The following is a 26,419-nucleotide window of genomic DNA, read 5'->3' as shown; positions in this document are numbered from 1 at the left end:
ATCTTGCTTGCGGAATGACTGGCATTATTATATGCGAACTCCGCCGTAGGCAGCATATCCACCCAGTTGTCTTGTTCCAGATTGGTGTAGCTGCGCAAATATTGTTCCAAGGTAGCGTTTAACCGCTCTGTCTGCCCATTGGTATGGGGATGATATCCTGATGACAATGCGCGGTGAATATTAAGAGCGGCACATAAGGACTTCCAAAATTTGGAGACGTATTGGCTCCCTCGGTCTGATACTATCTTGTCTGGGAGACCATGGAGTCGAAACACATCTTTAATGAAAACCAATGCCATAGCATCGGCAGTTGGTATACCAGGGAGTGGAGAGAAATGAGCCATCTTGGTGAGGGAGTCGATGGACACCATTATGCATGAACATCCTTGAGACAAAGGTAAGTCCACAATGAAATCAGTAGATACATGACTCCACGGACGCTCCGGGATGGAATCTTGCTGCAGCAAACCTATGGGTTTTTTTGTGTTGTTTTTACTTTGACAGCAGACTCTGCAGGACCTGACGTAACGCTTAACATCTCCAGACAAACCTGGCCAGTAAAAGGCTCTACTGATCAAGTCCAAGGTACTCGCCTGTCCCCTATGGCCTGCCGTCTGATGATCATGGCACCAGGACAATATGTCTTTCTGAAGAGGTTTAGATGGTACCCAGATCCTCTGATTCTTCAGGAACAAACCATCCTTTTGAATCATGCCACGGGGTTCTGGATGTAAGGAGACGGCTTCTTTTATCCGTTGAAACAAGGAGGAGATAGTGGCAACAATGAGGTTCCTGGGAAACAGCTTCTCCGGGCAGGATGGGGCAACCTGGGAGGAGAAAGACTTCCTGGACAGGGCATCTGCCAAAGCATTTTGGCTTCCAGGAATATAAGTGATGGTAAAGTCATATTGTGAGAAAAAATGCGCCCATCGGGCTTGTCTGGAATTGATGCACTCCCTTGACTGTAGAACTTGTAAATTCTTATGGTCGGTCCGGATTACAAAAGGGTGGCTGCACCCCTGTAGGAGGTGTCTCCAAACTTCACAGGCTCTTTTCATGGCCAGAAGTTCACGTTCAATTACGGAATAATTCCGTTGACTAGTAGTGAGAGTCTTAGACAGATACGCTATTGGGTGTTCCGCGTTGTCATGCTCTTGTAGTAGAACAGCTCCTATAGCTGCGGCAGAGGCATCTGTCTCAACGATAAAAGGTTTGTTTTGGTCCGGCTGGCATAGGATGGGAGCGCTGCAGAAGCTCTTCTTCAAGAGTTGAAAGCTCTCTTCAGCCTGAGGGCTCCAGATGAAAGGCACAGATGTCTTCTTCAACAAGTTGGTAATTGGTAGAACAGTGTTGGAAAAACCTGGCACGAAACGCCTGTAAAAATTAGCCAGGCCCAGGAATCTCTGAACCTCTTTGACTGAGGAAGGAGCCTGCCAATGGAGAATAGCCTCGACCTTCTTTTGATCCATTTGTACTCCTTGTGGTGAGAGGATAAACCCCAAGTAAGGGACCGAAGATGCCCCAAATACACATTTTTCACGTTTGGCCAATAAATGATGTTTCTTAAGGCGCTCCAGGACCTCTGTGAGATGCAGTAGATGCTCCGACATAGACTGTGAAAAAACAAGTATGTCGTCAAGGTAAACTACCACTGAAATAAACAATAAATCTGAGAATATTCGGTCTATGAACCTTTGAAAAATTGCTGGAGCATTGACCAGTCCGAAGGGCATAACGTAGTATTCGTACAGACCAAATGGTGTCCTGAAGGCCGTCTTCCATTCATCTCCTGGACTTACTCTGAGTAAGTGATATGCATTGCGCAGATCCAATTTGGAGAAAACTGTCGCTCCCTGTACTGATTCCAAAATGTCAGGAATGAGGGGCATGGGATATCTGTCCTTGCAAGTTACCTTATTGAGTCCCCTGTAATCGATGCATGGCCTGAGGTCCTTGGAATCTCTCTTTGGAATAAAAAATAAGGGAGCACCCGCCGGGGATTTAGAGGGTCTGATGAGACCGTTGCACAAGTTGTCATCCAAATACTTTCGTAAAGCGTCCTTTTCAGTCTTGGATAAGGCAAACATTCGGCCAAATGGCACCAGGGCATTGGGTATCAGCTCAATGGAGCAGTCCTCCGGTCTGTGAGGCGGTAATGCCATGGGGGCGGATTCAGCAAACACCATAGGGTATTCTTCCAATTTCTTGTCAATGGAATGCACCCCTATACTCGTGGGGAGAACAGTGGGAGATATTTTTACCTCCTGGTAATGTGCCTCTTGAAAGCAGTGTGTCTGGCAATGACTGGAATTAAAATGCAAACTATTGGACTTCTAGTCGACATGGGGATTATGTTGTCGCAGCCAGGTAATCCCCAAGATTAAGGGAAAATGGGCTGCTCGAATGATGTCAAAAGTAATGACTTCTGAATGCTGAAATATAGTTAGAGGAAGGGGTTCGGTAGTCTGAACAATGAGTCCTGAGCTCAAAGGTGTTCCGTCTACTCCTTCTACTTTCTGGCCGTGTCCGCGATCTATCCGTGAAGCACCTACTTTGTCAACCCAAAGGGTGTCAGCGAAGTTCCCTGCGGCACCGCAATCCAAGAGAGCCAGCGTCTCTACCGGGCTGCCATTGATAGTAACCTTAACCGTTATAACCATCAGGCGGGAATCTTCTGAAGGGTTCGAGGAATCAATAGACATAGTAACGTAGGGACTGGAAGACTGCCCTCGATAACCCGTCCCAACTAGGTTCGAGGGTTTGCGTTTTCCGCCGATTTCTTGGTTAGTTCAGTACAGTTATGCACCGTGTGGCGATCAGAGGCACAATAGGCACATAGGCCCTGTTCCCTTCTCCTCCTTCTTTCTTCAGGCGTAAGAGAACAGCGAGTAGTGCCGATTAGCATGGGCTCATCATGAGGTTTGAGCGCTGTTGATGGTGGTGAGGAGGTCCTTGAAAAGGAGGTACGCGTCTTTCTTCTTTCCTGGCGTCTTTCTTGCATCCTGAACTCCATCCGAAGGGCGGCCGTCATCAGATCCTGCAGGGAAGTAGGCCGAGGAAAATGAGCCATTTCATCTTTTAATTCTTCCCTAAGACCTCGGCGGAACAGAATAAATTGGGACTGCTCAGACCAACCCGTCTCCATGGCCAATCTCTTAAAGGAGGAGATATAAGACAGCACATCAACTTGTCCTTGACGAATGTCCATCAAGTCTTCACCAGCTGCCATTGAGATTTCGGGTCTTTCAAAGGTTTGTTTGACATAATCGATAAAGGCATCGAAATTCTGTAGGACAGGGTCATTTCCGGTGACTAGAGGGGTGGCCCAAGCAAGAGCGTTCCCTGTCATATTAGACACCAGGAATCCTACCTTGGCATGATCAGAGGCGTAGGTGCGGGTTCTGAAGGAAAAATACACCCTGCAAGCGTCAAGAAATTCTTTTAGGGTCTTGGGGGAACCATCGTACTTCCCCGAAGACAAAGGCATAGGAGGCAGGTCTGTGTTGGGGGGCTCCCTCACTGCTACCATTTGTTTTAGCAGGTTGTTTTCGGTTTTTATGTTTTGCATTTCTAGAGAGAGGCTTTGTACTGCAGCAATTAGTTCCTGCACTTGCTCAGGAGTTGCCATGGTTGTTGTTTGTAGGCGTTGCAAACTGTCAGCACCAACTTCTAATACAGTTGTAGAACCCTTTTTTATCTCTTCAACCTCCTCACCTGTGGAATCGAAATCCTCCTCAACTGGGCTGAGCGCTCGATGTGCCGTGTAGTCCTTTTCTTTTTTTCGAGGCTGAGCATGTCTCCCACAAGAGGAAGCCACAGTGAGAGCGTGTAAATGCGCCCTGACCGTGTCCCACTCCCGGGAGGGACAAAAAAGGGGGAAAAAAGCCAGAATAGGCAAAAAACCCCTGGAACCGGCAGGTATCCTGATGGTAGCTGGGCGTGTAAGCAGATGAACAATGGGAGAAGGCAGCAACAGGACCCAGCAGGATAGGTACACTCCAGCATACACCGGAAGCGAAAGTAAACAAAACCAAAGGCAGAAAGCCGGGCACGAAGGAGGGAAAGTAGGAAGGAGGGAGAAAACAGAAGGCGGGGACCTGAGAAGGACCGGGAAGAGTAAGAGAGGTGAAAGAGGAAAGGCTCGAGGAGCAAGAGGAAAACAGCGTGTAGCAAGACCGCGGCCGCGAGGAAAAGCAGCTGACTGTGGAAGGTTGCAACGCGCTGGACCCAGGGAGAGGAGTGGTTAAATAACGCTACGGTCATCCTAGCGGAGAAAGACTAGACCGCTTAGTTAACGTAGCGTCAGCGTGACGGAAATCAGGAAGTCCGTAAGCGGCAGCGGGGCCAAAGACGCCAGGTGAGAAAGCGGCGCATGACAGTTTCCCCCAAGATGTTCAAGATCACTCTTGTGGACTTGTTGGAGTACAGCAGTTGGAGCATTGCTAACAAAGATGGATCGATATCCCATTGCACCAGTTTAGACCACAGTCTAAAAATATTGACGTTGGCAAACGCAGAGGATAGGTCTATCGCTGGTATATATCGGGTACGCCCAGAGTGAGACCCTACATCTGACAGGCTAGGCCACTAATTATGTTGCCTACGCCCTTTCTATAGCCAGTCTGCAGTGGGCTGAGTAAATTGATCTTATTTGCCGAAGATGTTAGTTCCCTGAGTACCAAGTTGGCAAAGAATTTTGATGAGGTGTCGAGAAGGGAAATTGGTCTGTAACACAATGGTTCTGCTCGATTCCCTTTTTTTTAAATTGGGACGAGTATAGATTCCGGCCAGGATATGGGACAAATGTGATCTGATGTTACATGTTTGAACAGATGAAACAAAATGTCTGCCCAAAGGACAGTATTGACCTTGAATATTCCGTTAGTTACTCCATCAGGGCCACGTGCTCTCGAGTTCTTTAACTTACTGATTATTATTTCTATTTCAAGGTGATGAAAAGCGAGAGGTGGAGATTGGGAGCAGGAACCACCCACTCCTAAAGTTTCATTGCTATCAGCATTATATTTGCATGGAAAATGCTCAACCCAGTCTCCTTCACTTACCCCACTCGATTGAGCAACTGTCTGTGACTGATTTTTGTTGTTTAATACCCACCAAATGGCTCTTTTTCCACAATCTTATACAACAGGTCTTGATTGGTGTCAATATATTTTTGTATTTTATGTGATTTACACCAATTCTTATACTGTTGTGTTATGATGTTTTTATGTTTTTCTTTCTCCTCCCACTTCATATCAAAACATTTACGTCTTTTTCTTAGGTCTTTTCGCAGTATACATTTACGAGTTTGGATCGCAATATCATAATTCAGCATTTTTGAATCTGAGGGAGTGTGTGTTTGTTTATACATCTTTCTGTCCCTTGTTTTTTTTTGTCTATCAAGCAAATTTGGAAAATTTTCAGGGAGAGTTTGTAGTTGTTTTTCACTGTTACGCAGGTTAGTCCACCAACACTCTAGGAGCCCAGAGTCAACATCTCTGAAGTTCAAACAGTACTGGACAATCCTATTTCCCGTGTTGGAGACTACCAATGTTTTTCCCGACATTAGTACTCATTTTCCTCAAAGCCGTCAATTGTCAGGGATAATTGAATAATTGCATGATCAATTGTATTTGTTTTGACAATTTCAAGCGGTCCAATTTGCTTCAATTCAAAGTTTTTCACAAAGATGTAATCAATCACCGAAGTTGTGTAAGACCATGTCAGTACATCTTTAAGGACCTTATCATTTAATAAATTGGTTTGTGTAAAAGCCCATCTGGGGAGAAATTTCGATCAAACCTTTCCATTGCTAACTTTTCCTACTTTATACACAACATGTGTTAGTCCCTTCCCCTGATCCAGATCTTCCATTCAAAGTCATTAACCAAACACTGACAGTTGAAATCTCAAGCTATCACTATACCTGTTTGTGGATTCTCAGTTGATCAACTAACCCAGGTATCCTCAATTTCATTCAAGGTCTCCTCAAGAGATGCACTCAATCGGTTCAAATATACATTGATCACAAGAGCCAGAGGAACTCCTGGAAGTTTCCTTGTATCAATGATCCTTGTGATCAATGTAGCATCAGAGTCGGTTGCTAATTCAGTCACACCCAGTCCCTTTGATACTTTTAGAGCCGTAATAAGCCCTGCCATTGGCCTACCACTAGTACCTTTTTTCACAAACTTAGACACAACAGTAAAACCATCCCATACAGGCGTTTACCTCAGCGATGTTTCCTGCAACAAAAATGAGGTTAGATTTATCCCACATCTCATTTGTTTGCCCATTCAAAAAGGAGTAGTATCCTCGGGAGTACCAACTTAAAATATTCCATGTATTAACCGAAGCCTGGTCTGCTTTGCACTGTGGCTGGCAAGACTGAAGAAAGCCAACTCCAATTCAATGCTTCTGTCATGAACCAGCGCTGAAAAGTATGGTACCACTGGTCACCATTGGAACGTGTGTCAGCGGTCTAGTCGTCCACCAAAATGGCCGCCACCATGTATATCCTGAAGTCAGAGGAACGAATCGGTGCATTGCAACCCTGCTCCATGGTAAGGTTTGATGCTAGTCCTTGCTTTTGGTTGGTTTTCTTGCCATTCTGGCTTCCGTCCTCCTGACGGCTGCTCCCTGCCTATCTCATTTTTCCTTTGCCTTGTGCGCTCCTCGCCAGCTCTCCGTCCTCCTGTTCCTCTGCTCGACCGCACTCTGCGGGACTTTTCCAAAGACTGTGGAAGCCGCACATTGATTCTCCTGCCTCTGTGGTCTCTCACTGGGATCTCCTTTCCTCCACTTTTCTGATTACAAACCCCTTCTCTCTTGGCATACCTCCACTGGGATTGTTTACCTGTTATCCAGTACGCCTGCATTCTGGACTCCGAATTGATATTGATATTTATTTTCTTTCTGTCGCGCTCGTACACAAGTGTTTCGGAGTGCACCAAGGCAAGGGAGGGGAACAGGGGAGAACAAAACAACGATCTTACTAGGCCCAGTGACATTGACAATGCGCAAGTGCGTGGGAGAGGGAGAGGGGAAAAGTGCCTGGAAGGGGGAGAAGTGGAAAGTGCGAAGCAAAGGAGAAACAGATAAATAATAACAAATAAATAAATAATAAAGGCAACAAACAGTGTTAGTGCAGCCAGCAATTTGCAAGTGCTAGGTTTAGGGCAGCAGACAGGGTAGGTCTGATAAGAGCAGGAAGAAAAAGGGGGGGCTGTATGGGTACAGATACAGACCCCAGTGCAAGAGGTGGCCCGGAGGCAGTGTGGGAGAGTGGTGGGGTGAGCAGGTACCTGGGCCTGGAGGGCAGAGGGTGGCCAGGTGCACGATGCCAATAGAGAACAGATCAGCAGGGGAGAGGGGGAGTGAAGGCCGAAGAAAAGAGGAAGGTCTTGAGGTGCTTCCGGAACCGGAGATGGTTCTCCTCAGGTTTTAGAGTGGCAGAGAGGCTGTTCCAGAGGGAGGCCCCAGCCGAAGACAGAGATCTATCCACAGCTCGTTTCTTTGAAAAACAACTGACCCTGAGGGAGTTAGAGGTAGTGGAGCGAAGAGCTCGAGAGGGGAGGTATTTGCGGAGGGATAGCTGAAGGTATTTTGGACCCAGGCCCCAGAAAGCCTTGTGGACAATGCAGAGGGTTTTGAATGTAATCCTTGCATCCACTGTGAGCCAATGGAGAGATTTCAGAGCTGGAGAGATACGATCCAAGGGCTTGAGGCCAAGGACAAGTCTCGCAGTCCTGTTCTGGATTAGTTGCAGAGGGCGGACAGTAGAGGCAGGTAGATTTAGAAAGAGACTGTTACAATAGCCAACCTAGAGAGAACCAGAGCTTGGGAGACCATGAGCTTCTGGGCGAAGGAGAGGAAAAGCAGTGTACCTCTGAGGAAGTGCAGTAGGAAGTTTGACTTTTTAGAGACCTCAGAGATTTGGGCGGAGAAGGAAAGTTTGGAGTCAAATATGACCCTGAGTTTCTTAGCCTAGCAGGTGGGGGTAGGAGGAGGGCCAAGGGAAGCCAGCCAGAGAGCGAGGGGAAAGGATGGTGAAGGTGTGTCGATGAGGAGGTTCTCCGTCGTGCTGGCATTCAGACAAACATCATTGGCGGCACAACAATATTGAATGGCAATTAGGCAATCAGAGATGAGAGAGGGAGAGGAGGTGGCCGAGGGCAGCCTGAAAATGAGTTGAGTGTCGTCAGCATAGCACTGGAAATTTGAGCAGAAAATGGCAATGCAGTGGGTGAGAGTTGCCAGGTATTGGTTGAAAAGCCAGGGCGGGAGGTTAGACCCCTGGGGAACACCACAGGTAGAGAGGAAGATAGATGATAGGAAGGAACCAAATTGACTTGGGAGGGTCGATCAGAGAGGAAAGAGGTCAGCCAGGCCAGAGACTGATCAGTAATACCCAGGTTATCACGGAGACGGTTGAGCAAGATGGTATGGTTGACTGTGTCGAAGACAGACGAGAGATCGAGGAGGATGAGGGCAGAGGGAATTTTAGAGTCAAGGTTGGAGAGCATATCTTCATGGATGTTCAGGGGAGCAGTTTCCATGCTTCTGGCAGCTCTGAAGCCAGACTGGTGGTCATGGAGCCAGCCAACAGAATTGGAATGAAGGTTAAGCTGAGAGATGGCCAACTTTTTCAGGGGTTTATCCAGAAAGGGAGTAATGGAAATTGGGCGATAGTTAGCTGGACAAGAAGGATCAGCTGTGGGTTTCTTGAGAAGAGGATGCACAAGGGAGTGTTTCAGAGGGGAGGGGAAGGATCCTGAGGCAAAGGATTGTTTGCAAAAATCAGCAAGGGCCGGAGCAAGCATGTCAATGTGGTCCTTGATGGTTTTAGAGGAACAGGGATGAACCAGGGATGAACTGTGTGTTGGTGCTTGGACTTACTGGTGGTGCTCTGCCTCCAGTGATCAGTTCTCCGGATCTATTCATGCATCCTTCCTGGACATTTTGGACCACGGCCTCACCAACCATCCAGTCTCTAACCAGAACAAACCAACACTTACAAAAGATTCCAGGGTTTCTCTGCCTGTCGGCTTTTCCCTGGACTGGGGTCGGCTCCCCTGAGTCCCCACTGCCGGGCTATCTGCATATTAGGCTAATTGGTCTCCGGGGGAGCTCGCCCTTACCTCTTCCAGAACAAAGGAAAAAAGAAGAAGACTGTACCACAGAGGGGAAAGAAGAAACTCAGAACCTCTGAAGATTCCACAGACACCTCAGGTGAGGAGTCAGAGGGAGAAGCTTGCATAGTACCCAAGAGTCAACCCCTACATTCTAGCATCCTGTTTGCTGTTCAAGTCAAAATGGTGTGTTATTGTAATCCTTGGTTTAATTTGGACTGAGCCTTTTACTTCTTTTTCACATGCATAGAAGCCTTCGAAGCCTTGAACTCAAATGGCATCCTGTTGATCGATTATACATTTATCCACCATTTTTTTATGGATATGTACTGCACATTTGCCTAAATGTTCATAATCAAAAAGATGCACATATTTAATGTCTGCCAATAAAATTGAGCTCAGTAAATGAATGGAGGTAAGAAGCGCTAGCAGTCTGCTTCTATTAAGTGGAGTGTTATGATCAGTGTCACGTATAGATTCGAAAATTAGGAAATACTCTGTCTCCTTTTGGAAAAGACTTTTAGACAGTTTGTCTTGTTGATGATTTTTCATCGTTGTGCAGATATCTAAATCTGTTAGATCTTCCTCCAGAGTGTACTGGCCCCAGTAAGTGCATGCATTCGTTTTTTGACATTTGTTTTTAGTTAAGTCAATTAATGGAGTAAGACTTCTGATGGTATTTACAGTCAAGATTTTTTAAAGTTTTGTTGTTTCTTTGTTCAAATCTTCACCATTCCTGGGACCTACCATAAGTAGTGTCCCTGCCCGTTTTTGGAATGTTGCATGCTTGATTTCTCATTGCCAAATCTGTATCAGGGTTTTGAACCCGTGTATGTGATGTTAGTCGCTTAGACCTTTAAGATAGTCCTTTGGTTATCCTCACCTTTTTGGTAATTTCATCACCAATTTTTTGACTCTCATCATTAATACAGATGATGTCACATGAGTTCATGTCGCCTCTTCTCTTTTGATTTGTAATGTTTCCAACCAGTTAAATGTTTTGCAGAAACTTGTGAGAACCTTTGTTGGAGGTTTTATGTCGTCCTTTCATATTTTTGGTATTTTTTGCGTTGCGTTTATACTAACTTCCTTTTTTGATTGAATTTTAGATCGCTTTTTTTCTCCAGTGTGGGATTTTATTAATGAAGAAGTATCATATAAGCTTCTCTCTGTAGAAGATTTCACACTGTCTTCATCAAGCAGGTTTTCTGCCACATCTTGATCCTTTGGTGGCAGCTTATTCATGTCGAGATTCGCAGATTTCTCGCTAGGTTTCAATACACAGAGAGGAGATTCTTTAGTCAGAAGTGATTTTATCTCATTCAAAGACTGTGGGCCTCATTACGAGTCCGGCGGTAACCGCGCGGTAAAACCGCCTGGTTACCGCCGGACTCGTATTACCATTCCGCCTCCGTGACTCCCGGAATTACCAGGGCATTACAGCCCTGGTGTCCCGGGAATTCCGGAGGCAGAATTCGGTAAATCCCCATTCCCATTGAGTCCTACAGGACTCAATGGGAATGGGGAAGTGGAAACACCGGCACCATCTTGTGATGGTGCTGGTGTTTCCACATCCGCCTGCAGGCGGGAGGTGTTCAACCCGCCAGGTCAGACCTGGCAGGAAGATCACCTCCCGCCTGCAGGACTCGGGATCGGGCGGACCGGAATTAACAGTGGCAGCGGGTTTACCGCCACTGTTAATTCCGGACCGCCCGACCTGTAATGTGGCCCTGTGTCTAGTCGTACTTTGTGAACTACGGTGTCATAGAGATGAATGAAAGATTGCAAGACCATATTTAGGGCAGCCAAAGATGTCGATCCGCCTTACATTGTTTCATTACTCATTGAGTCATTTCCTTGGAAGGGCAATGAACTGCAGTCTCTTGATGTTGTAGAGTCATTTATTCCTCTAATGTCAGATCTGAGTGTGTTGTGGTTCACCTCAATAGATGTATCTTGAGTTGTGAATAGGCCCAGAGATACAATGAGTCATTTGCGCAGACTTTCTAAAGCTTGTATCTCATTCTCAAAGCTCACGCAGGTCTCAACAAGTGTAATGTTTGCTTGGTGTTCGACTTCCGTAAGAACGTTACCTCAAATTTCACTCACTGGATTATCCAAGTTTTCCCTGTTTGGTTGCGTTTCATTTATAGTTACTAGGGTTTGTCAGACACTGTACACCCCTCCTTAATCACCTGGCTAAACAGTTTGAGAGGCTGATGGGGGAAGAATGTGGAAATCGTTCCCTGTTTCTGCCAGGGGACTCTGCGTGGTGGGCGCCGTTATGTTCTGTGGAGTTGCCAGCAAGCTGGGGATCAGTGCTCCATAGCGGGTACCGTTTCGATTTACCAGGCATATTGCTGTTAGTTGTTTCCGAGGATCAAAGGGATTAACCCCGGAGGCTCCTCAAAACCTCTAATTGCATGTTTAATTAAAGTTGAAAGTGTGCACCAGGATTTGCTTGTTGGTGCAAAACCCAAATTTAGGTAAAGCCTCTCGTATGCGTGATGTTAACAATGATACAGTATCAAAGAAAACAAAACTACTGTTGGTAGATCGTTTCCTGTACTTAAATTCAGTTACAAGGGTCAAAGGGAAAAGAGATTCTAAACCCTGCAAGTCACCGTAAGTTTTAAAAGAGTTTTAGTGCCGTGTGGTGCGACCAGAAATAAATGTAAGCGCTAAACTCAAAAGGTTCCACAAACATCATTAGGTGCTGTAATGTTGAATAAGGGGCCCCCCAAAAACCCCTTTTTCTCTCACCCCATCACCTGAATAAGCAAAACGAAGTTGAGTGATGAGGCGAAAACACTCTACTTGTTGCTTTTTGAATGGCGTGCAAGGAAAAAGCCACTGAAGAACTGCAAAGGACGAGACGACTGAGCTTGGACAAGCCCAATCCCAAACCCGTAACACAGAACACTCTGTAAACACTCTACAAACGCGCCTCTCTGCGGGAAGTGTTTGTAGTGGAGTTGAAAGAGGATCAGCTCCAAATTGATAGAACGAGGAAACTGACTTGCAGCAGAGTAGCATGCCAACACTGCAACAGAACACTCTGTAAACACTCTGCCAAATCACATTTGGTTTAAGAGTGAGGGCAAGCATAGGTTTTGATACAGACGAACTTTGGTTTTGGACTTACGGACATCTATGGCCTTTAGAAGCATCAGTTGAAAAGACAATCCCCTTAGGGTAAGGGCCAGTTAAGCATTACACCAACCCAACAAAATGCTGTAATAAAGGTGTTCAAATTGTTACTTTTGAGTCTGTGTCTCTCTTCATACCATGCCTGCCTCACACCTTACACAAAAAACAATAAAATAAGCAAATCTCATGAAAAATGCATATTACATGCTGCTGCACAAAAAAAGCCCAAACTAACCTGCATAGTCAAATCTGTTAAGAAAATGCATGTAATACACATTGCTGAATTCCCCAAACTGTGCAAACTCCAAAAGAAGAAGAATCCAGATTGGATCATTGAAAACGTCATTAATGATCGTGTTGTGACTTTGTGCTGCCAATTTCTGAGTCCATGAAAATAAAAATGCAATCAGACATACAAAATGCTATGTTCTTCAGTGTTCTGTCAGTAGGATCAACTAATAAAGGAAGGAATCCTTGTTACACAGCTGTGCGACAATGTGGGCATGAAAAGCTCCAGTGCATCCAGAGTGGCAGGGTGCAATATTGAGTGCGCTACAAGTTATGGTCATATCAGTAAGGTTTTAAGGTGAGAGCTGGTAGCAGGGTACACTTTCTCAGCAGCTATGTGGAGACTCTAACTTTTAAATCTATGGTTATGGTAATGGTGCGTTCCTCTTACTTTTTCTAAGGTACCTTTTGGTGGAGTACCCATTATTAATATATTTTGGGTTATGGGATGTTAAGCTTTCAGTCACATCTATAGTGGCTATACTTGCCTTTTTTCTTGTAGTAATTTTACTATGCTGACTCTTCATATATTCATTTTGATTCTTTGGTCCTCAGGCATCGCGGTACTTCGTTTGGTCCTGAGGAAGGTGGTGCATGGATTTTTCTCCTGTCGAAACATAAAGCCCCCTTTGAAGCATACATGGCACATAGCAATGAGGCTCTGCAGTTATTAAATATATAACTGTAGCCCCACGTACACCCCTAATTCATGATTAGGTGCTTAAGGACCTATTATTGGTCTCTCTTCAAATTAGTTAGATAGTAAGGATTGAGACATAAATACATAATTTGCAAAACTTGAATTAACTGTGTCTGCTCATATTTACTAGTCCTTTTATTTTATTTTTTCCCCTCTTTTTTCTTTAGTCAAGCAAAAAGAACCAATCATGTCCAAATGTATATGTTGTATGTTCTATTGGATGTATGTATTAACGTTCTTGTATTTATATGTTTGATGTATGTATGTTTCTTGAGTTGTAGAAAAGATAAGAAAGTGACTTTATTTTTGTAAAATGAAATACAATACCTGTGAATTACAGGATAAAAAAAATTAATCAATTGTTTATGGTTTTTTGAATATTTAAGCTAAACTTTGGAGTCAGTTTGTCCTAAAAACTTACCGGGCAGCACTTAGCACTTAGCAGAGTATCATTAAATGCACCCGCCTCCACCACATATGAAAAAAGTGTAATTAAGTCATTTCTGTTAATTTAAATAGTTTCTGGCGGGCATTTTCTTTTGTATTTTGTATGAGTGGGTAGTCTCGGAAAGAAATGCATTGGTATTAATGCAGATGTTGCTGCTGTGAACTTAGGCAGTAAATCTGGAGCTTTTCATCAGTTACTTGATGAGATGTCTGCAAACCAGTGATGGGACAACAGTGATCGTAGCTCACAATCTAGAACTTTAAGTCTGTGATGCTAATAAGGGCAGCTCATATTTAATCAGGTTTGAAGAGGTACTAAAAGGATGTTTTAAATTGTAGTATTATTCACCAAAGCATAGATGGAACTTAAAGAGATAGCAGACAACCTTGACGAGCAACTGAAACATTTTGGTGGATTCCAACAGATTAGATGGGTGGCAAATCAGCATAGAACACTAACTGCTGTCAAGACCAACCAGCCTACACTAGTACACCTTGAGCACTTGGCAAAGACGAATATGCTAACAAGGCCAAGGGGTTGCTCCACGATTTCAAATCTGATTCGTTTAATTATTACTTACGCTTTATGATAGCGTTTACTATGCTACTTCAGTAAGTATCAAAGGCTTTTCTGTAGGAAGACGGCCTAATTGCTGAAGTAGCAAGGAGAATTGAGGTCCTTCTGTAGAAACTTGAACACATCAAGGGAAAGCCTGAGAAGGCACTTAGAGAGTTCAAAACAACCTTGAAAGATAACCATTTTGCAAGCCTGGCAGGAAAATCCAATTTAATGTTAAAGAACACACTATTGACTTGCTAGATAATGCTAGATCATTTATACAAAACCGGTCTCTCAAGCATATAGGTGGCGAACCCCATTCTTTGTTCACCATTTTTTTATTTAACTTTGTGGCCAGAAAATGTTGATCAGATATCACATTTTGGGGAATAAGAGTTTGAAAAACATATTTAGTACTATTCAAAGACCTTGTCAGATGAGGAAATTCAGTCTGCTCTAGGAGAAGAACACACAAGCCTGTATCTCTGTTTACTCAACTATTGAAGGACTGCCCAGAAGAAATGAAACATGTTTTTCCAATTTTGGAAATAATGCTCTGTTTCAGCCCAACAAAAGCAACCTGTGAGAGAGGATTTAGCAGCATGAACAGGTCAAAAAATGAGCTGCGTACCTGCCTAAAGGCAGATACGTTATATGCACTAATAAGAATTCAAGTTGATGGCCCAGATGTTGATGGATTTGAGCCGAACCTAGCAGTACTGCATTGGTACCCATCTAACCCAGGAGAAATACACCTTATGGGCCATAAGCAACCGGGACAAAGAAACAAAAAAACTGTCGAAGTTGTTTCGTCAGAGGACAGCAACTAGTTGTTTGAAAGGTTACGTAATGTTCAGAATTGAAAACAAATTTAAGCCTGCCACTTTTCCCCCACCATTAAGAAAAGCTAAAGGCACATATAGGCAGTGCTGGCAATGTTTATTTGTGTCACCATTTCTTTTCAAGAAAAGGTGCTTGCAATTATATTAGAATAGTTGTGATGTTAAAAATGTATGCTGCTACTTGTACTTATGGTTATGCAAAGGCACATCAACATCGCTGTTAAAGTTGGTCAACTGTTGCAATGTTTTTTCAAATCAAAAAGTGTTTATCTCATGATTCTCTGGGTCGAGAGCATTTCTCTTAGGTCTAGTAGATAAACTAAGTTACTCAACTTGCAGGTCGAGTGGAATTTTAAACAATTTGCACAGCCTGTTTATTGGAAAATAATAAAGAAAACGCCTATCTTTCCATATCGTAAGGGTTTCTCTACCTAATACAACTAAACTGGAGTGCTCATTGTCAGTGGTGAAGTCCACAATCAAAGGTCTATCCTCCATCCCAAACTAACCAAGGCTGACCCTGCCACTATTTCTACACAACAATAAAACAGGAGAATGGCTCCCTTCTCCTGGAGTTCTTTTCAGAAAAGTTCTCCTCAATACAGGATCTTCAGATAGTCTTTTGCTATCTCTCAAAATAAGTCCTTCAGTTCTTTCAATGGGCTTCCAGGCCTTTTATATAGGTTTCCTTGACTCTCTGGGCTTTCTCTGATTCTTAACTGAGTCCATGAATATGTGTTGTGCTTCACAACCCTTCTTTCATCTTTAGTATAAACAAATGTATTCTCGAAACACCCCTCTTTCATTTTGTTATTTATCTTTGCAGAGAACAAGTAGGCTGAGTCCTTCTTTGACTCTTGCTTTTCTTCAGATCTTGCCATTCACTGGGACAAGTATGATGGGTCACTGACTGGTTGACACTCTTTTTATATTCTTGCCATTCACTGGGACGAGTATGAGTGTTACGCTCAGCTGGTATCCACGGGGTCGCCCGTATGCCCTGGTTGCCGGATTCCCCCCGGATGTGCTCAATTCGGGATGATGTCTTCTATGGCAGGTGGGCCTGAAAACACAGGAGGACTCGATTTAGGCACAGATTTCGTTTCCTCCCACCAGCCCCTTGGACTCGACCTGATGGCTCCCTCCTCACCTTGTTATGATGTCTGGCATGCTCTCCGTCCTGCTTTCTGTGCAGGGGCATGTAGTTTTCTGCGGGTGGAAGTGACCGAGTTAACTTCACTGGTGCCAACCCATTCAAGTGTCTTTAAGGAGGTAAGTTCGATTATGGCAGTCTCTGAAGGCCTTTGCTTTTCTTTCGTGCTATTAATGTTTTTCCCTGATTGTTTCCCCCTTAGGTGTGCGGAGGTTCGCTGGATGCGCTGCTTGGGTCAGGCTCCTGCCAGGATTTACGGACGCAGAGCGTATGAAGAAAAGTAGGTTCAGCGCGAAGTGCGGCGCGCTAATGTCTTTTTGGGCTAACCTGTATTCTTTATTCCTTTTCAGGTCGCGATGGTCTTTCTGGGCGTGTGGTGATTTCCAGAGCGGAACCGGCCAAGATATGACCAGCCAGGTGAGGAGGTTATGGTTACTGCTGTGATTGCCGTGAGTAACCTGTTTAACGTTGTCCCTTTTTCTCTCTCCCCTCCAGGTGCTTTGTTCCGGTGCGTGCTGTCAGGGGTTTTGACCCGTGTTCGAGCTATTATGCTGCAACATTTGGTGCTGTGGGCTTAGAAAATCCAAGATGGCCGAAAAGCCCACATTGCGACGAATCCAGGAAAACCGCGCAGTTTTTGCGCACACCTGCCACCCACCAGTGCGAGCGTGGTGGGCCAGAAGCGCCATGAGTGAAACGTGGTGCCAAAGGAAAAACAGCAGTGCCTGTTAGATCAAAAAAAGCGCTTTGAAATCACCTTTGTTTCTCTGAAATGCAAGCTAAAAATGCCTATTTTAAACATTGCAAGATATTCAAAAATCTCAATGAACACCAACAGACATTTGGCACAATGTAGTCTTGTGTGCATACAATATCTGGAAAGATGAAGAGCCCAAAACTATGTTTATAACAAAACTGGCTGAGCTGTGGATGTCAGCAGCTGAAGTGAAATTGGACTTAAAGCCACTAAAATCAAAATGTTTAAAATTAATGAGTGACCTACTTTGAGTGTCACATAGGTTGCAACTGTTTAAATGTCATAGTTTTGAACTTAAAATCAGCGTTCCAGCTGCATGTGTAAAAATTGTAAGTTTGATTTGGGTGAAGAAAAACTGGGAACAAAAGTGACATTTGGCTGAAGCCTGGCTTGAAGAGAGTGAATTCTGCCCGGCAACTACCCCCGACAGGAGTTGAAACTTGCTCAGCCACTCTTCCCAGGCCTGGCTGCATTCTGCTGCCCCCACCAAAAGGAGATGACACCTCCCTGATTGAATCAGGGGAGGAGTACTGTCAAGACTTGACTCCTCTTCCCCTATCTCCTCCTCACCTGGTTCTTCTTGTATCTCCTCCAACTTTAATGCTTCTGTCTTCTTCCTGGTTCTTATGCTTTCCACTGGCTTCTTCTCCTTCTTCTGACGTAAGTAAGGACGCGCTCCCTCGGTGGCCACCTTGATCTGGATGTTTTACAGATCTTGGGGAAACCCGAGGAGCACGCCCTTCGTGCTGGGAAAAAGCCCAAACGCAAAAAACCCTGAGAGATGTTAACCGTCCGTCTTCAGATGTGGTGAGTGTTTGGTAGTACCTTTCAATTGTCCTTTGGGAAGGGTACAAAGATTCCTCTGATAGATTAAGGAAGGGCTGAATAGAGGAAAACAGACTCCAGTTGTTCTTCACAAAAAACGGAAAGGAACCGGAACCCAGCAAAGAAAGAAAGAAACAGGTAAGAATAAAAGATAGAAGATAGCGGGAAAGAAATAGAAAAATGTAAAGACTTCCGATACACAGGAAGGCAGTAAATAAAGAGAGAAAGGCTGAGAGAGATAGCCGAGATAGACACTTATATGGAAGTAGCGGCAGACACAAAAGGTGGTTAGCGCTATGTGTACGAACGAACAGCGACACAGAACCAACCGCTACCTTACCTTAACCTGTAGACACCCACGTGAGGAGATAAAGGTGAAATACATACAGAAAGGAGAGTAGGAGAGAGAAGGAGCTCTGAACTGCAAGTCGCCTTTGGGAAAGAAACTGGCAGCGTACGTAACAAAGTTGATACAACGCGCCGGGCGCCAGAATGCATTGTTGTTTATAGGTTCCGGCGGCCATTTTGGATAAAAACTAGACCGTCAACTTGGAACTATCAGAACCATGTTAGTGGTATTTCCATCTATGCATGAACTTCCAGGGCTGGTGCATGACAGTATGCCCCCTTCGATACTTGCTTCCTCCAGGCTTTCCTAGATTCCGTCGGTGGAACTGTTGAACAAGTCGTGGGGCATGTACATGGGATCTTGGTTCCCATGTTCTTTCAGCAATCGGATAACCCTTCCAATGGACTAGGTATTGAAGAGTTCCCCTTCTGTAACGAGAATCCACCAATCTGGCCACTTCATACTCCTTTGGTTCATCGCGAGGGGCTGTGATCGGGCTTCTTCTTGTTCTTTTGTAAGGATCTTCCTTATGAGCCTTTAGAAGCGATGAATGAAAGACCGGATGAATTCTTCTTAAGGCGCTGGGGAGTTGTAATTTGAATGCAACTGGATTGATCCTGGATAGAATGCGATATGGACCTATAAATCTGGCTGCAAATTTACCCATATGGGTCCAACGAGGTAAATACTGAATAGAGAGCCAGACTCGGTCTCCTGGCTTCCATAATGGAGTAGGACCTCTTTTGGTGTCGGCGGACACCTTGTATCTCCTCCTACTGTCTTCCAATGCTCGCAATGCTTCTTTGTGTGAGACTCTGAGATCCGTTAGCATCTCTTCTATGGCTGGTGTGGAGATCTTAGACCTTGGATCTAGGACTCCTGGTAAGTGGTGCGGATGTTACCCATAGGTACATTTGAAAGGACTCATCTTGATTGCCGTATGATACGTATTATTATAGGAGAATTCTGCCATTGGTAGCAAAGAAGCCCAATTATCTTGCTCTCTATTGCAAAAGCAACGAAGGTACTGCTCTAAATTAGCATTCAGTCTCTCCGTCTGTCCGTTTGATTGAGGATGATACCCCGAGGAGAGAGCTCGTTGAACTCCAAGTTGTTGACAAAGGGAGTCCCAAAACTTGGAGGTAAATTGGGTTCCTCTGTCAGATATTATGGTTCGGGGTAAGCTGTGTAGTCTTATTACATCCCTGAGGAATATGGTAGCCGTCTCAGAGGCAGAGGGTACTCCTTGTAATGCTACAAAGTGGGCTAGCTTTGTATAAGAATCTATCATTACCAAGATTGCAGTTTTACCATTTGAAGTTGGCAACTCCACTACAAAGTCCATCGAAAGGTCTTCCCAAGGACGTGTCGGTGCCTTGGCTTGATGTAAGAGTCCTAATGGTCTTTGACGAGGTGTCTTATTGATGGCACAGATGGGGCAAGTAGAAACATAGGAGGTGATATCCTTTCGCATAGATGGCCACCAAAAACTTCTGGTTATCAGCTCATAAATTGCCTTTTCTCCCTTATGTCCTGCCAAGGGTAGATCATGACAAAAGCTGATGGCTTGGTTCTGAAGAGTCGAGGTAGGTAGAAATAGTGCAGACTGGTGAAACCATAGTCCGTCGATCTCTTGTAATTGATAGGTTTCTCTTTCTTCTTGTGTATATTCCTCCAATGCACTATGAACCTCCTGTAGAAAAAGATTTGCTATCATGTAAAAATGATGCTTCAGTAGGATTCTTTCCTTCTGTAATTCTGGCTTCTCCTCATCTACCCAGCTTCGGGATAATGTGTCAGCAACACTGTTCTGAGATCCAGGTATATAGGTGATTTGGAAGTCGAAATTGGAAAAGTAGTATGCCCAGCGAGCATGTCTCGAATTTCTACACTCCATCTGTTGGAGTACCTTCAAGTTTCTATGATCCGTACGGATCGTGAACTGTTGCGCTGCCCCTTGCAAAAGGTGCCTCCATTCTTGACAGGCAGCTCGCATAGCCAATAGCTCTCTCTCAAGCACAGAATAATTCCTTTCACTTCCCGTCAAGGTACGGGAATAGTAAGCTATGGGGTGTTCTTCCGCTTTACGATCCTCTTGTAATAAGACTGCCCCCAAGGCACCTCCGGAGGCGTCTGTCTCCAGGACAAACGGTTTGGTCTGATCAGGTTGTAGTAGAACTGGAGCAGAAGTGAAATGTTTCTTAAGGTTCTTGAATGCCTCCTGTGCTTCAGTATCCCAGTGAAAAACCACTCCCTTTTTGAGGAGCGAGGTTATGGGCAAAATCAGGCCTGAAAATTTCGGAATGAACCGGCGATAGAAATTTGCCAGACCTAGGAAGCGTTGCACTTCCTTAACAGAGGAAGGATCTGGCCATCGGTCTATTGCCTGAATCTTGTTAGGATCCATTCGCACCCCATTAGCGGACAAGATAAACCCGAGGTATGAGACCTCGGAAGTGTCGAAGATGCACTTCTCCGGTTTGGCAAAGAGATGATTCTCTAGTAGTCTCTGTAGAACCACACTTACATGAACTCGATGTTCCTCCAAGGAAGGTGAGAAGATCAGTATATCATCCAGATATACCACGACGGATGTATATAGAAGATCTGCAAAGATCTTGTCCACAAATCTCTGAAATATCGCCGGGGAGTTCACTAATCCGAATGGCATCACGCAGTACTCGAACAACCCCATTGGTGTTCTAAATGCAGTCTTCCACTCATCCCCTCTCTTAATCCTTAACAAATGGTAGGCCCCTCGTAGGTCGAGTTTGGTGAATACCCTTGAGTTCCGGACAGCCTCGAGAATGTCTCGAATAAGGGGCATTGGGTATCTGTCACGGACAGTCAGGCTATTTAAACCCCTGTAATCGATACATGGACGTAATTCCTTTGAGTCCTTCTTAGATATAAAGAACAATGATGCCCCTCCTGAAGACTTTGACGGTCGGATCAGTCCATTCTCCAAGTTGGCATCTAGATAATCCTTCAGAGCTGACTTCTCTGCTAAGGATAAGGGATACATCCGTCCAAATGGAAGAGAAACCTCCTCCTTGAGGTCTATGCTACAGTCTTCATTACGGTGAAGTGGGAGGAGTCTAGGGTTTACATCTTCAAACACCTTTGAAAAAGTCTGGTACTGTACTGGGATAGAGGAAACTGAGATGTTGGATAGTCTTTCGGTAATGCTGGATTGGACTTCAACCTGGAGTCCCTTCATGCAATGTTCTCCGCAATAGTCTGAATCAAAGCTGAGTTTGTTAGCCGTCCAATCTATTCTGGGGTTATGACGTCGTAACCAAGAGATACCTAGTATCAGAGGGAAATGTGCCGCCCTGATGACATCAAAGCTAAGGGTCTCCGTGTGGTGTCCCATTCCCAATGAGATAGGAACCGTTTCCATCGTAATAAATCCGGAAGATAAAGGACGTCCATCCACCCCTTCGACTGGGAGAGGTGTTGTCTTCTTCTGGAGCGGGATTTGGTTCTCTTGGGCCCATTTGACGTCTATGAAATTTCCCGCAGCTCCACAATCTAGCATGGCTAGTATAGGGATGTTCTGCTTCAAACTGTAGGAAAACGAGACCTGAAATACCATTAAACGGTTGTATTCTATTCCTTCCTGGCTGAATCTGGTAAGATTGCCAGGGTTTGAGCAGTTGCCCCCACGGTCTCCCTTTCATAGACCTGGGGTCTGTCGTTTCCCTGTCTTCTGGAGGGAATTTCAGAACAGTCCTTGAGGCTGTGTCTAGAGGATCCACAGTACATACAGAGGTTCAGTTCTTGTCTTCTCTTCCTTTCAGTCTTGGTTAAGGGCCCTCTGGTAGATCCTATCTGCATCGGTTCCTCTAGGGTTGGGCGTTCTCTTCTTCCTTGTGGGCGACTGTACCGTTGGACATAGCCTCTTCCTCTCCTTCTCTCCAAACGTCTCTCCTGGATACGAAATTCGATCTGGAGGGAGAGGGTAACTAGCTCACGAAAGCTGTTGGGACGAGCTACCCGGGCCAGTTCGTCCTTCATTTCCTCGTTCAACCCCCTTCTGAAGATTGTCTGTTGCGCTGTATCTGGCCAACCAGCCGATACTGCTAGACTCTGGAATTGCGCAATGTAAGCTTGTAGGTCCTGATTTCCCTGCTTTACATCGAGGAAAGCTTCGTATTTGGTATACTGGACCTCTGGACGTTCAAAACGGTCCTTGAACCCCTGTATGAACACAGCATAATCATTAACCAAAGGATCCTGGTTAGTGACCAGGGGGGTTGCCCAAGCCAGAGCACTTCCAGCTAAGTTAGAAATGATAAATCCTATCCGAGCCCTTCCAGACTCTAAGGCTCTAGGCCTGAAGGAGAAATATACCGCACAAGCATCTAGGAACTCCTTTATCGTCTTAGGGTTTCCTTCATATTTACCATACGAAAATGGCATAGGTGGTAAATCATCTCTACTCTCTGTTCTGGCCGCAGCCTGTTGACGAAGCAGAAGATTCTCAGCATGCAGGGTTTGCATCTCCACTCTGAGTCCTTGGATGGCATTGCACATCTCCTGTATCTGTTCCGGAGACGCCATGGTTTTAATTGGGCGTTGTATACTGTCAAGACTTGACTCCTCTTCCCCTATCTCCTCACCTGGTTCTTCTTGTATCTCCTCCAACTTTATTGCTTCTGTCTTCTTCCTGGTTCTTATGCTTTCCACTGGCTTCTTCTCCTTCTTCTGACGTAAGTAAGGACGCGCTCCCTCGGTGGCCACCTTGATCTGGATGTTTTACAGATCTTGGGGAAACCCGAGGAGCACACCCTTCGTGCTGGGAAAAAGCCCAAAGGCAAAAAACCCTGAGAGATGTTAACCCTCCGTCTTCAGATGTGGTGAGTGTTTGGTAGTACCTTTCAATTGTCCTTTGGGAAGGGTACAAAGATTCCTCTGGTAGATTAAGGAAGGGCTGAATAGAGGAAAACAGACTCCAGTTGTTCTTCACAAAAAACGGAAAGGAACCGGAACCCAGCAAAGAAAGAAAGAAACAGGTAAGAATAAAAGATAGAAGATAGCGGGAAAGAAATAGAAAAATGTAAAGACTTCCGATACACAGGAAGGCAGTAAATAAAGAGAGAAAGGCTGAGAGAGATAGCCGAGATAGACACTTATATGGAAGTAGCGGCAGACACAAAAGGTGGTTAGCGCTACGTGTACGAACGAACAGCGACACAGAACCAACCGCTACCTTACCTTAACCTGTAGACACCCACGTGAGGAGATAAAGGTGAAATACATACAGAAAGGAGAGTAGGCGAGAGAAGGAGCTCTGAACTGCAAGTCGCCTTTGGGAAAGAAACTGGCAGCGTACGTAACAAAGTTGATACAACGCGCCGGGCGCCAGAATGCATTGTTGTTTATAGGTTCCGGTGGCCATTTTGGATAAAAACTAGACCGTCAACTTGGAACTATCAGAACCATGTTAGTGGTATTTCCATCTATGCATGAACTTCCAGGGCTGGTGCATGACAAGTACCTAGGACTGGAGGGAAACAGAACAATGAGCCTTCCTTGGCTCAGGCAAATGTTAAATTAGGGGGGGTCGTAAATGGCTTCCACTTGAGAGAAACGGGGAGGGGCAGTGCCTCTGTGAGCAAATTGAGTTGGAGGAAGTGGACAAACCAGAAATTCCACCATGTGCTTTGGGAAACCACACTCCTCTGGGCCAGAGCATAATTTTAAAAAGATGGATAATTCATAGTACGGACTTGTCAAAATTATATAATTAATATCATTATTCTTGTGATTTTTCTGTGCACATTTTAAGAGGTGTTAGGACTCTGTGGTATGTTCTTGGGGATAGTAGTGGAAAATAAGGTATTACTCTGAATGTCTGTATGTTAAAAATCGGGCACTTTATCATCTGATGCCCATATTCCTTGTGCATGTTTGTGTAAATTCTGGAAAAGTTTAGAGGTTGTGTTCTTGATGAAAAGGGCAGAATTCTGTCATAAGTGGATACGTCATCTTACAAAGACAGGGATCGGATGGTTTGGTGCTACAGAAAATATGTTAACTGGACATATAATATTAGAAAAATTGTACGTAGATAAATATGTATTTGGATCAAGAATAGATTTGTGTGCAAATTGACCAGGGGTGGATCCTCTGACCCATAAACTACCTCATCACGATGACACTCCATTTCCTTCCCCAATAAAGGGAGAGAGAAGGACTTGGCCAATGATAAGTTGTGAGGGCCAGGCTTAGTTATGCCACGCACACACCCATTTTCTAAAGACATATAAGGAACACCAAAACCCAGGTAGAGACATTCACTTTCCACTTTCTTGCGACGCATTTTGCCGGACCAGACAATATCCAGAAGGACCATCTCCACAACTTAGAATCCAGACTTCAGAACTTTTTCAGCAGTGCCAAGAACTTTTGCCAGAACCAGAGACCAGACCGCTGTGAAGTGCAGAGCAGAGCTGACCCAGAGAGCTGCGACTTCAGAACCACCCGCCAGGAGTCCAGTCCAGACCTGATCAGACCTTGACGGCCTATTTCAAATTTATAGTGTGAGTACTCAGCCAGAACTGTGCAAACCAATCTCTTAGTTTAAAATAATCTAATTCAAACCATTTCCACCTATCTAGAACTGCATCATAGAATTGTGTGTCCATCCTGTTGATCCAAAACCTTCCACAGCGCATCTGTCATTTTGAAACTTTAATTTCATTTCTGAAAATCTATCTCCACAAAATCATCCGTATCTTTGGAACCGCGTGTGCTAGGAACGAGATTTAACTTTCAGTTTAAAGCTAAGATTCTAGGCTTTCCAACAAAACCAGAACTTTCTATTTGTGCTCGACGCACTCGGAAAAAGTGCAGCGATTTGCGATTTGGCTCAAATTTGTTCACTTGTCAAAATAGCAGCTTCTTGCTTTCCTTTCTGAAATTCGTTTACAACCTGATAATCATTCATAGAGCATTGCTAAAGTGATCCTGAACTAATTTAAAGTAGCTATCACCCACCCTGAATCTCTTATAGGGAATTAAAATCATTTTTAGCATTTTTATCCCTTCTTTGCATACCACATTTAAAGTACTTTTGCCTGTGTTTAAAATCATCCCTGTTTCTCTAAGCTTGCTGGGGGGAACGGGAACTGAATTTCATGTTGATTCTATTCCTAAAAATTGTGCGCTTTACTTCCATCTCCTTATATTGCATAAAGGGGGGAGTGAATTGCCACAAGGGGAAAAGTGAACATATTAGCTTTTGTTGAACCCATATCAGTTTATTCCTGTGCTGCATTCTTTTCCATCACTGCATTCCTTGAAACCAGAAAAGTATTCTCTGCTACCTTATCCTTTCTATACCAACTCCTAAGTAATAAAATAAGTGTGCTAGTGTAAGATTATCCATTGTTGATCAACATCATATTCTTAAGTGTGATATCAAACATTAATTTATTATAAAAGTGTGATATATATATTGTTTAATTTTCAATAAATCTTTTAAATTAAAAAACAAACCTACTTCTTGGCTCAGTGAGGTCAGGGGAATTCAAAGAGAGGGGTGTTATATAAGGGTCTATCATCCAGATTATAACTTGTCATAAAAATATATAAATAAGGGCTTCCTTTGGGCATCCCAGACAAAGGCATTGACTTAGTGGGAGTGTTGAATTGAAGTCATTTAACAGTGCGTGATGTCCTGAAGATTCTGCCAACGGAATGGAAGACCGCGAGCAGCTGGGATCGAAGGATGGAAAGCTGCAGGTAAACTGGGACTGCTAGTGATGTTCTTTTGTCTCCTCTGCAGGTCCGCGATTCCAGGAACGCAGCATACGTGCCAACATTCTGGAGCATCTGGAAGGGAGATTTTGTCAGAAAGCAGGAGAATAAAATTCTCCCATTGGATTGCATTGGGGTAACACTTATTTTAGGAGGGAGAAAGTAAAAAATAGCAACATTTTTAATCGCAAAATCGTGAGTCTCCCACATTGCATTCATTATTTATATAGTGATCTTTCCCCATTTGTATGGCCTCAATGCACTTTGTGGTTGGAACGCCCTTGTGACCGCAGTCAATGTGTAGGAGGTTCTAAGAGTTTAGATTAAGAGGAGCTTATGTGCATTTTATACGGTTTAGGACTGGTGGCTAGGCTCCAGTAAGCAGCCCAGAGGCATAGCTCCTAACTCACCCGCTTTTGACGGCTGTCACCCCCCTAGCAAGCAGCTGAAT

The sequence above is a fragment of the Ambystoma mexicanum genome, chromosome 8 (genome assembly GCF_040938575.1).
Source record: "Ambystoma mexicanum isolate Mex_15411 chromosome 8, UKY_AmexF1_1, whole genome shotgun sequence".
Lineage (NCBI taxonomy): Eukaryota > Metazoa > Chordata > Amphibia > Caudata > Ambystomatidae > Ambystoma > Ambystoma mexicanum.
The sequence above is the reverse complement of the archived record's forward strand: the minus strand, read 5'-3'. Positions refer to the sequence as shown.